Raw genomic sequence first — 13,851 nt, forward strand, 5'->3', positions numbered from 1 at the left:
GTTACTCTAAAATGTTAACAACATAAGGCGTATTTTATTACCTCTTCGGCCCTTCACCCGCTTACCTCGCCTCGCAAAGAAAGCATAATAACAAAGCAACACTATTACATTGAGTATAGGGACAAATGTGCAATTAAATGCCACTGGCAGTAGAACTATTTCGAAGAAATTGAAGACAAAATATAAAGAGGGTAATACAGGATCAGTTGGCATGATAGTTAGTTGATGTTGATTGAGTATCATTAACATCACCCGGCAATATAAAGGATTTTCCAACCAGAGTTCATATTTTAAATCACTCTGTATTTTTTTGGAAATCCTTTACTTAGGGGTGTGAAGTTTAGAGCCTAGGAAAACATCATGAAGTTTTACAACGGCATTGGATAACTGCGATCTTTGTAAAAACCAGGGGTAAATCTGAGCATGCCCTATTGGGTCGAAATTGTAATGACGGTATCTTAAGTTAGGATTAAGTTGACAAAAGCTGATGTTTTATATAAGTGACACTCTTAAACCTTTATTCAGACCATTGCTAACTTTAAATGTAACACTTTCCTCTTATGTTTAGTAAACTTTCGTCCATTCTATTTTATGATCTCCTGTTTATAACCGAGATCCCCATTTACCCTAGCCTGCATAAAGAAACATCCAAACTTTTTTTTCATGCCAACTTTCTAGAAATTCCTTTTCATACTTCAACTCACATACAAAGATTTTTCCCTTCCCTCCTCCCTCCCTCATGGTATGGCAAACAATAAAAATTTTGCTGTTGGATAAAAGTCTAATTATTTTTGCTACCACTTGCAATTTCTTCGGGGATAAAATAATAAACACACAGACACAGACTCTTACACGCATTTTAATGTGATAGTGTTTGAGTTGGTTATTGCATATGTGTGTGAAATGAAGTCGGTATCGGTCGGTGAATAGTACGTTGGTTGGTGATACTGAGTATTGTTAAAATTTTATTTGTGGTTTAATTTAAGATGAGTATTTTCCTATCTATTAACCCCAATGTTAATTAAAAATAATAGAGAAGAGTGCTATGTGCCAAGCAGCAAAAGAGAGAGCCAGAGAAGAGAACAAATTTGGCATTTAAGAATTAGGAAGTTGTAAGTATTTACTCCCACTAACATAATTACTTGCAGAGATAGCACAGCGTTCTACTTCAACTCCAATAATAATTAAAAACAAGTAAGGAAAGTCTAAAGTCGGGCGGGGCCGACTATATTATACCCTGCACCACTTTGTAGATATAAATTTTCGATTCCATATCACATCCGTCAAATGTGTTGGGGGCTATATAAAGGTTTGTCCCAAATACATACATTTAAATATCACTCGATCTGGACAGAATTTGATAGATTTCTATAAAATCTAGACTCAAAATTTAAGTCGGCTAATGCACTAGGGTGGAACACAATGTTAGTAAAAAAATATGGGAAACATTTAAATCTGAAGCAATTTTAAGGAAACTTCGCAAAAGTTTATTTATGATTTATCGCTCGATATATATGTATTAGAAATTTAGGAAAATAAGAGTCATTTTTACAACTTTTCGACTAAGCAGTGGCAATTTTACAAGGAAAATGTTGATATTTTGACCATTTTTGTCGAAATCAGAAAAACATATATATGGGAGCTATATCTAACTCTGATCCGATTTCAACCAAATTTGGCATGTATAACTACAATGCAAATTCTACTCTCTGTGAAAAATGTCAACTAAATCGGAGTTAAAAATTGGCCTCATTGGTCATATGAGTTAAATCGGGTGAAAGCTATATATGGGAGATATATCTAACTCTGATCCGATTTCAACCAAATTTGGCATGCATAAGTACAATGCTAATTCTACTCCCTGTGCAAAATTTCAACTAAATCGGAGTTAAAAATTGGTCTCTGTGGTCATATGAGTGTAAATCGGGCGAAAGCTATATATGGGAGATATATCTAAATCTGAACCATTTTCAACCAAATTTGGCACGCATAGCTACAATGCTAATTCTACTCTTTGTGCAAATTTTCAACTAAATCGGAGTTAAAAATTGGCCTCTATGGGCAAATGAGTGTAAATCGGGCGAAAGCTATATATGGGAGCTATATCTAAATCTGAACCGATTTTAACCAAATATGGCACGCATAGCAATAATGCTAATTCTACTCCCTGTGCAAAATTTCAACTAAAACGGAGCAAAAAAATTGGCCTCTGTGGTCATATGAGTGTAAATCGGGCGAAAGCTATATATGGGAGCTATATCTAAATCTGAACCGATTTCTACCAAATTTGGCATTCATAGCTACAACACTAATTCTAATCCCTGTGCAAAATTTCAATTAAATCGGAGTAAAAGATTGGCCACTGTGGTCATATGAGTGTAAATCAGGCGAACGATATATATGGGAGCTATATCTAAATCTGAACCGATAGCAATAAAATTTGGCACGCTTGACTACACTATTAATTTTACTCCTAGTGCAAAATTTCAACCAAATTGGGGTAAAACTCTAGCTTCTGGGACCGTATTAGTCCATATCTGGCGATAGATATATATGGGAGCTATATCTAAATCGGAACCGGTTTCAATAAAATTTGACATACTTGACTATAGTACTAATTGTTCTTCTTGTGCAAAATTTTAGGCAAATGAGGGTAAAACTCCGGCTTCTGGGGCCAATTAAGTCCTTATCGGGCGAAATTTATATATGGGAGCTTTATCTAAATCTGAACCGATTTCTTCCAAAATCAATAGGGATCTATTCTGAGCCAAAACACATACTTGTGCCAAATTTGAAGTCGATTGGACTAAAACTGCGACCTAGACTTTGATTACAAAAAAGTGTTCACGGACAGACGGACAGACGGGCATGGCTATATCGACTCAGGAGCCAACCCTGAGCATTTTTGCCAAAGACACCATGTGTCTATCTCGTCTCCTTCTGGGTGTTGCAAACATATGCTCTAACTTATAATACCCTGTCCTACAGTGTGGCGCAGGGTATAACAAGTATATATATACCAGTAAGTTCGGCCGGGCCGAATCTTAAATACCCACCACCATGAATCAAATATAATAGTTTACTTTGAAAACTCTTCGTCGTAGCAGGTTACTTGAGAATATATAGAATTTTAAGGGTTTTGATGACAAATCTTCTACCAAGCAAATCAGTTCAACCAGTACGCTTCCCGAAAAAAAAATTAACCTATGAAGGCTAGATCAGATTCTGGATTTATGAGAACCAATTTTGTTTGGTTTTAGAGAAATCATAAACATATCGTGTATAACAAACATTTTAACAAAATATCAATAGAAAGAAATAAAAAAATAGAAAAATAAATTTGCTCAAGAAATAAAATTTTGACTAAATTTTCTATAGAAATAAAATTTTGACTAAATTTACTGTAGTTATAAAAATTTGAAAATTTTTCTACAGACATAAAATTTTGACAAAATTTTCTACAGAAATAAAGTTTTGATAAAATTTTCTATAGAAATTTAATTTTGACAAAATTTTCTATTGAAATAAAATGTTAACAAAATTTTCTTTTCTTGATGTTTTGATAGATTTTGCAAAATGGTCCTCCGCCTACTAGGAAGTATTTCACAAATTGGCTCAAGAAATAAAATTTTGACAAAATTTTCTATAAAAATAAAATTTTGACTAAATTTTCGATTTCTTGATGTTTTGGTAGATTTTGCTAAATGTTCCTCCACCTACTAGGAAGTATCTCACAAATTTGCTCAAAATATAAAATCGTGACAAAATTTTTTATAGTTATAAAATTTTGACAAAATGTTCTATAAACATAAAATTTTGACAAAATTTTTGTAGAGATAAAATTCTAACAAAATTTTTACAGAAATAAAATTTTAACAAAATTTCAATCGAAATAAAATTTTGACTAAATTTTCTAGTTCTTGATGTTTTGGTAGATTTTGCTAAATATTCCTCCCCTTCTAATAAGCATTTCACAAATTTGCTCAAGAAATAAAATCATGACAACATTTTTTATAGTTATAAAATTTTGACAAAATTTGCTATAGAAATAAAATTTTCTATTGGCATAAAATTTTAACAAAAAATTTTCTATAGGCATAAAATTTTCTACAGAAATTAAATTTTGACAAAATTTTTATAGAAATAAAATTTTGACTAAATTTTCTATTTAGATTTTGCTAAGTATTCCTTCCCTTCTAATAAGCATTTCACAAATTTTCTCAAGAAATAAAATTGACAAATTTTCTATAGAAGTAAAATTTTAACAAAATTTTGTATAGACATAAAATTTTGACAAAACTTTTTATAGACATAAAATTTTGACAAAATTCAAATTTTTATAGATTATTTTTGGTTCGTATGGCAACCGTGCTTGTAACCCCATAGAAAGGACCACAAAGCCACCATATTAGGAATTTTTAATTGTTATAGAATATGTGTGAATAATTCATTGTATGTCTTTGTCATATATGAGGATACCGCATTTTCATTTTGCAAATATTAAGATGTGATTAGACGATGAAATAGTAAATGAGGTAAATATGATTTTTGTGGTTACATTTTTGTCGTCATCATTAAATAATAATGAGAGGAAGACAAATTTGAGTATTGGTGTGTGTTGCGGTTAACTCAAGAGTGTTTAAATGAACCGCTTTCAAAAAAAGCAAATGTAATTCTAATTAATTTTACTGACATTTTCCTATTTTGTGGTCTGAACAAATAAAAAAATATTTTATTAATTATAATGTGAATGATCAAAGATTTACTTAACTCAAACCCATTCTAAGAACTCTCAAAGAAACAGTTGGAGGAGCTTGTGTTTGGTTAGTTGTGTGTGTGTGTTTTTGCATTTGGCTTTTCTTATATGTTGGTATGGAGAAATAAAGTTTGAGAGTCGTGTTAAATGCAAGAGAGTGAGCTAAAGAAATGAGAATAATTTAGCCGTGTTTTGCTACCATATTTTAATGAGGTAAGTGTGGTGGGGGTTTTGAATATTTCAGATATTAAAATTATAGTAAAATGGTATTTTTTTATCAGTTTAGGCTAAACATTAGCAATACAAATCTAGGCAGAAGGGTCTAGGAGAAGAGGGGCCCATACTCTTCTTCTTCTATAAGAATTTTTCTAACTGGTTCTTTATATTTTATATGCATTGCAATCCTCTTAATCGGCAATGTTGAATTGTCATAATCATCCCATATATCATTGAGCTCGGAATTTTCCTTTTTATTAATTTTGAATTTTAATGAATCTTCCAAGTTATTCCTTTATTTTATTTTTACTCTTTATATCACATCAATCTCTTGGGGAGAGAGCCTTTATTAAGTCATGAATTCAATCATGACATATTGTAATTTCTTTATTCTTACATTCTTTTCTGTGGTATTTCTTTCTCCTCCTTTTTTGCATATTCGAGTCCTCTAAAACCAGATTTATTTATTCCATTAAGATAGACTATCCTAGGCATCAGCCATTGGGAGTCTTAATACCCATCTAGGCCACAAGAGCCCAGCAAAAAATATTAATCTTTTTTAAGTGAAAGCGAGAGAGAGAGAGATAGTGAGAGCATATATATCTTTACTCTTGGTTTTCATATGGTTCTTGGAATTGTCCTAGGGTTTTGTTTTTTGCCCATAGCTTAAATGCTGCTAAGCGTCAGCCAATTTTCAACACAGTCATAAATTTTACACTGCTTGACAGTTGGATATCCTGTAAAGAGAGCCGTATGTTGGGGTTTTTGTCTTTCATATCCTTTCAACAGGACTTTAATATAAGAGTTGGGTTGCGTATAAGTCAATGTATGTGTGAGTATGTGCTTTTGTTGGTTGCCTGGTTATTGTGGCGAGCTCGTTTAATACTAAGTAACTTAAATCAACCTACACTTTACGACATCTATGGTCCTATACATGCATAGAGGTTGTAGTAGTGTCAGGTCTTTGACTAAAAAAAAAACAAAGTAAAAATAAATTCATAAATTTTTTTCAGCTTAAAATACATGCATTATACACTCAACTGGTGCCATCTGTTAAACATAGTATAAAATTAACAGATTTGTATGGGGTTTTCCATAGCAGGTTGAGCTTTTTGAGGGTAAAAAATCATAAATTCGTATTCATTGGGGTCATGAACTTCAAGTTGCTCTACAGTCAAAAGTGCAATAATAAATTTTCTCTTAAAAATTGATGTAGTCAATTGCCATCAGTTACTAGTCCATTTTTACTATCCCATTGCCACCAGAAACCAGCCCTGAACTAATCTACAAAATCTAATGCTATATATAAATTCTTGTTACATGTGTTGCGTAAGCTTCAATTTAAAGTAACATATAACTTCCTAGCTACAGGTAATGCGTATAATATAGAACTAGTTCCGTCCATAAACTACCAATAATGCAAAGGTGGGTCACTATACATCGACATAAGTCACTAAAAACAACGACAAAATCAGTTCACAGACAGACGGACGGACCGACATGGCTGGATCGATAAGTAGAAACAGAGGAAAAATGAAAGTTTTTAACGTTAGGTTTAATTCGGTACTGAATGGGTTAAAAAAACCTTATTTTGGAGTGCTTGTAGTAAGTATGAAAAAAAAATGTTTGTTCCTTAAAAAAAAAAATTAAAATATAATTTTTAATAAAAATTTTACTTCTATAGAAAATTTTGTCAACATTTTATTTCTATAGAAAATTTTCTCAAAATTACATTTCTATAGAAAATTTTGTCAAAATGTTTTTATATAGAAAATCTTATCAAAATTTTATTTCTACAGAAAATAGGAAAAATTGTCAAAATTTTATTTCTATAGAAAATTTTCCGAAAATTTTATTTCTATAGCAATTTTTATCAAAATTTTATTTTTAAAGAAAATTTTCCTTCTATAGAACATTTTCTCAAAATTTTATTATATTTCATGTTAACCTGATACCGAAACAGGCAATTGACGTCCAAATGCATTATATTTAATTATACAATATTTTTCGAGCTTTATGGACAGATATAGATTAAGGAACATGGTTAATAGAGCCATTGAAAAGATTGTATAATTAGATATAAATTTTATTTATATGGAAAATTTTCTCAAAACTTTATTTGTCTAGAAAATTTTGTCAAAATTTTATTTCTATACAAAGTTTTGTCTAAGATTTATTTCTACAGAATATGTTGTCTAAATTTTATTTCTATAGAAAATTTTTTCGAAGTTTTCATTTTTTTTTTCATTTTTCAAATTCTTCTTTATTAATTTGATTTTTAAATACAATTCATTTAATGAGATTTTATCACAGTAGATATTACAACAAATGAGACACTGGCTGGCAATATAAGCTATGTTATTTAAGATACATATTATTAAAGGCAAAAACAGGTTAAAAACCTTTATATGAAATTAAACAAAAGTCAAATATTGTTGAAAATTAACATGCATGCAGAAGATTATCTAATTCAATAACCTAAAACAAACATATATTTTCAATTTGATAATTTAATAGTAAAATAAGAAATATTTTAATATACTCGCTCTACACAGGACCTTATCAAACAATAAGGGGAAGTTTCAATTTTGGAAAAATAATTTAAATTTAGCCTTTTGATGAAATCACAAATTTTCTCATATCCAGTTTCTTTATGAAGTAATGAAGTAGAGTATCTCCAATTCTTTCCATTGATAATTTTTAAACATTTATTTTGTACAATCTGTAACTTCTCCAAATGGGTCTTTGCAGCTTTGTACCAAACTGGACATGCATATGTTAAAATAGGTCTTATGATACCTTTGAACAGTAGATTCTTATTTTTATGATTCAGCAGAGATTCGAAGTTTTATTTCTTAGAAAGTTTTGTAAAAATTGAATTTCTAAAGAAAATTTTATCAAAATTTTATTTATATACAAAATTTTGTCTAAATTTTATTTCTATAGAAAATTTTGTTCAAATTTTATTTCTACAGAAATTTTTTTCGAAATTTTATTTCTTAGAAAGTTTTGTAAAAATTTAATTTTTATAGAAAATTTTATCAAAATTTTATTTATATAGAAAATTTTGTCAAAATTTTATTTGTATAGAAATTTTTTTCATAATTTTATTCCATAGAATATTTTGTCAAAATTGTATTACTATAGAAAATTTGTCAATATTTTATTTCTATCGAAAATTTGTCAATACTTTATTTCTATAAAAAATTTTGTAAAAATTTCATTTCTATAAAAAATCTTGTCAAAATTTTATTTCTATAAAAAAAATTTTGTCAACATTTTATATCTATAAAAAATTTTGTCAACATTTTATATCTATAGAAAATTTTGACAACATTTTATTTCTACAGCAAATTTTGTCAAAATTTTATGTCTCTACTAAATTTTATCAAAATTTTATGTCTCTACTAAATTTTATCAAAATTTTATGTCTCTACTAAATTTTATCAAAATTTTATTTCTATAAAAAAATGTTGTCCAAATTTTATTCCAATAGAAAATTTTGTCAATATTTTTTTTGTCTATAGAATATTTTGTCAAATTTTATTTCTATAGAAAGTTTTGTCAAAAATGTATTGCTGTAGAAAATTTTGTCAAAATTTTATTTCTATAGAAACTTTTCTCAAAATTATATTTCTATAGAAAATTTTGTCAAAATTTTATTTCTAGAGGAAACCTTATCAAAATTTTATTTGATTTCTATAGAAAATAGGAAAAATTGTCAAAATTTTTTTTCTGTAGGAAAATTTGTAAAAAATTTTATTTCTATAGGAAATTTTGCCAAAATTTGATTTCTATAGAAAATTTTGTCAAATTTGTATTTCTATAGAAAATTTTGTCAAAATATTATTTCTACAGAAAAACTTGGCAAATTTTTATCAAAATTTTATATCTATAGAAAATTTTGACAACATTTTATTTCTACAGCAAATTTTGTCAAAATTTTATGTCTCTACTAAATTTTATCAAAATTTTATGTCTCTACTAAATTTTATCAAAATTTTATGTCTCTACTAAATTTTATCAAAATTTTATGTCTCTACTAAATTTTATCAAAATTTTATTTCTATAAAAAAATGTTGTCCAAATTTTATTCCAATAGAAAATTTTGTCAATATTTTTTTTGTCTATAGAATATTTTGTCAAATTTTATTTCTATAGAAAGTTTTGTCAAAAATGTATTGCTGTAGAAAATTTTGTCAAAATTTTATTTCTATAGAAACTTTTCTCAAAATTATATTTCTATAGAAAATTTTGTCAAAATTTTATTTCTAGAGGAAACCTTATCAAAATTTTATTTGATTTCTATAGAAAATAGGAAAAATTGTCAAAATTTTTTTTCTGTAGGAAAATTTGTAAAAAATTTTATTTCTATAGGAAATTTTGCCAAAATTTGATTTCTATAGAAAATTTTGTCAAATTTGTATTTCTATAGAAAATTTTGTCAAAATATTATTTCTACAGAAAAACTTGGCAAATTTTTATCAAAATTTTATATCTATAGAAAATTTTGACAACATTTTATTTCTACAGCAAATTTTGTCAAAATTTTATGTCTCTACTAAATTTTATCAAAATTTTATGTCTCTACTAAATTTTATCAAAATTTTATGTCTCTAGTAAATTTTATCAAAATTTTATTTCTATAAAAAAATGTTGTCCAAATTTTATTCCAATAGAAAATTTTGTCAATATTTTTTTTGTCTATAGAATATTTTGTCAAATTTTATTTCTATAGAAAGTTTTGTCAAAAATGTATTGCTGTAGAAAATTTTGTCAAAATTTTATTTCTATAGAAACTTTTCTCAAAATTATATTTCTATAGAAAATTTTGTCAAAATTTTATTTCTAGAGGAAACCTTATCAAAATTTTATTTGATTTCTATAGAAAATAGGAAAAATTGTCAAATTTTTTTTCTGTAGGAAAATTTGTAAAAAATTTTATTTCTATAGGAAATTTTGCCAAAATTTGATTTCTATAGAAAATTTTGTCTAAATTTTATTTCTATAGCAATTTTTATCAAAATTTTATTTTTAAAGAAATTTTCATTTCTATAGAAAATGTCAAAATTTTATTTCTATAGAAAATTTTCTCAAAACTTTACTTGTCTAGAAAATTTTGTCAAAACTTTATTCCTATAGAAAATTTAATGTAAATTTTATTTCTACAGAAAATTTTGTCTAAATTTTATTTCTATAGAAAATTTTGTCAAATTTGTATTTCTATAGAAAATTTTGTCAAAATATTATTTCTACAGAAAAACTTGGCAAATTTTTATCAAAATTTTATTTCTATAGAAAATTTTGGCAAAATTTTCTCAAAATTTTATTTCTATAGAAAAATTTTTCAAAATTTTATTTCTATCGAAAATTTTGTTCAAATTTTATTTCTATAGAAATTTTTTTCGAAATTTTATTTCTTAGAAAGTTTTGTAAAAATTTAATTTCTATAGAAAATTTTATCAAAATTTTATTTATATAGAAAATTTTGTCAACATTTTATCACAGTTGTATTTCTATGGAAAATTTTGTCAAAATTTTATTTCTATAGAATATTTTGTCAAATTTTTATTTCTATAGAATATTTTGTCAAAATTTTATTTCTATAGAAAATTTTGTCAAAATATTATTTCTACAGAAAAACTTGGCAAATTTTTATCAAAATTTTATTTCTATAAAAAATTTTGTCAAAATTTTACTTGTATAGAAAATTTTGTCATAATATTATTCCATAGAATATTTCGTACAAATTTTATTTTTTTATTTTTATTTTATTTTGCCAAAATTTTATTTCTATAGAAAATTTTGTGGAAATTTCATTTCTATAAACAATTTTGTCAAAATTTTATTTCTATAAAAAATTTTGTCAACATTTTATATCTATAGAAAATTTTGTAAAAACTTTATTTCTATAAAAAATTTTGTCAACATTTTATATCTATAGAAAATTTTGACAACATTTTATTTCTACAGCAAATTTTGTCAAAATTTTATGTCTCTACTAAATTTTACCAAAATTTTATTTCTATAAAAAAATTTTGTCCAAATTTTATTTCAATAGAAAATTTTGAAAATTTTTTTTTTGTCTATAGAGTATTTTATCAAATTTTATTTCAATAGAATATTTTGTCAACTTTTATTTCTATAGAAAGTTTTGTCAAAAATGTATTTCTAGAGTAAATTTTGTCAAAATTGTATTTTTATAGAAAATTTGGCAACATTTTATTTCTATAGAACAGAACATTAAAATTTTATTTCTATAGAAAATTTTATCAAAATTTTATTTCTACAGAATTTTGTTTTTTTTTTTTTCAAAATTTCATCAAAATTTTATTTTTATAGAATATTTTGTCAAAATTATATTTCTATAGAATATTTTGTCAAAATTTTATTTCTATAAAAAATTTTCTTAAAATTTTATTTCTATTAAAAATTTTGTTAAAATTTTAGTTGTATTGAAAATTTTGTCAAAATTTTATTTCTATAGAAAATTTTGTGGAAATTTCATTTCTATACAAATTTTTGTCAAAATTTTATTTCTATTTTATTTCCCTCCACCAGACTCTCTCGTTACATTTTACAAATGAGCCCAAGTTTAGCTTCTCCAAGCTTCACAACGATTGTTTAGATAGTTACTTTACTATCTCAGAGAGTAAAAGAGAAAACTAGATTAGGGCTACATTAACAAAATAAAGAGAGATAGCCATGGGAGAGCAAAGTGATAATATTGCAACAAGGGCTGGCAATTTTGCCGATTTATCGGCATTTTGACAATTTTTGACTCAAAAAATAGCAAATGCCGATTTTTCGATTATTGTCTCGAAAATGACGATAATAGCTCCATTAAAATAGCAAGTTATTAAATAGGGATATTAAGGCCTTGTGCCAAAAAACGCACTGAACAAAGTTTCATCTAAATTAGTTCATAATTGCGAACGGAGTCCTGCGATTAACAAATTCGTGGACAGACAGGCGGATGGACGGACGAAGGGATAGATCGACTCAGGAGATGATTCTGAGTCGTTTAGTATATATTTTAAAAGCAATATTTCGGGTAGGCACATTTTTTTGCAGATCAAAGTTATTGTACCCTAACAACTATGTGTTTTAGGATGCATTTATTGTTTTTAATGTTTTAGAAGCGGAAATTGCGAATATGCAGGCCCATAGTGGCATGAATAATTATATTAATTTGCATGATTTTATTTATATTTATATTTTTGCTTTAGAAAAACGATTGCAATACTTTGAATACCAATCATGGAGCTACCCCTATAGCCAACCATGTAACTTGATTGTAGTTCTCTATGGCTTTATTAAAAAAATGAAAAATAATATTATTTTTCTTCTTTTTTTTTTGGTTTAGTGCAGCAACCCAAAAATAATGGAGTATCACAATACTCGTATCATATGATTATGTTTGTGCATAAAAAAACAAACTCAAATAAACCAAAAATAAGAAATTCTTTAGAATGCGAGAGAAAAAAAAAACTTCACTAACAGAGGAACGCGAAGGACAAAAACACAAATACGCATAACATAGCGTTTTTGAGTTTTCATTTCATTCATACACTCTGGGGCCAATTTATTTTATTCCCGTATACAAACCCGACAATGGTTCAAACAGAATGTTTGCTCAAAACCCTGAATACAAAACAAAAAGCTTAAGACTTTATAAATAATAAAATATTGTTTTCGTTATTTTTCTTTTCGTGTCTCCCAGTGAATACGATACCAAGGAGAAAAATAAACAAATGCATATAATTTATTAAACTGACTAAAAAATTACAAAAAAAAACAATAACAAAAAATGTATTTTTAGTTAGGGTATAGGGTATATATATCGTTTGGTTCCCATTGCCCCAAAGGAGAGTAATAATTTATTTTGTCAGTGGTGTATTAATAAGCTAGAAATGAAGGCAAAGAGTCAAGCCCTGGATTTTAGACATATAGCCTATAAATTTTTGCTAGTCGAAGAAATCGATTTCGATTACATGACTACAACACAAGGAGAGACAGACTGACTTTGGCAGATAATCTTAAAATATCTCCTTGGTCAGGGAAACAGCCAAGCTCTTTATGCGGCTAAGGTCTGATCTTTGCCAAAAACTGAATGAAAATTCAGGAGATACATTTATATGGAATTAATCTTTGAATTGGACATGTCGGCTGACATAGTGTTAAAATGGTTCCATTCTCTTAGCCTCCAGTAAATCCCATCCCCCATTAAGAAACCAAAATATCTACTTTGAATTTCGAAGTTCCCCATGATCACCCATAGTTTGCTTCTATTCCTCTGCTTCTGTTTAAACAATTTTTTCATAATGTTAAATATTAAAAAAACACAACAATGTGAAAATTTAATAAAATATTTTATAGCTGCAAAACGAGACCAACGTAAAACGTTGATAACATTCAGTTACATTTTGAAATGATGAAGCCCACTACTGAAATGGATGGATCCTGCTGCTTAAAATTGCCTCCGTTTATACAATGAAATTATCCTGTTGAGATAATTAAATAAAATATCCTGCTGTGTGAATGTCTGAGCTGAGCTAAAATGCCACAGCCATCAAATGGGCAGATTGAATTTTATTTTGTGTTTTTTTTTTTTGTTGCTCCCATGTGCAGGCAGAATTTGGTGTAAACCACACCAAATTGTAGCCGACTATTATTATGATATTGTTGCATTTTAAAATTATATAAAAAATTATTAAAATTTACTGAATTTTAATAAATGGCAATAAGGGGGTGAAGGAAATTATTCTATTCTCCTTTCGTAGTCATTCTATAGACTTTAGCTTTAGTAAGCTCAGGGCTGTGGAGTCGGAAACTGAAGATTTTGCTAGAGTCGGAGACGTAAAAATTTTGATTTTATT

The sequence above is a fragment of the Haematobia irritans genome, chromosome 5 (assembly GCF_050003625.1).
Source record: "Haematobia irritans isolate KBUSLIRL chromosome 5, ASM5000362v1, whole genome shotgun sequence".
Lineage (NCBI taxonomy): Eukaryota > Metazoa > Arthropoda > Insecta > Diptera > Muscidae > Haematobia > Haematobia irritans.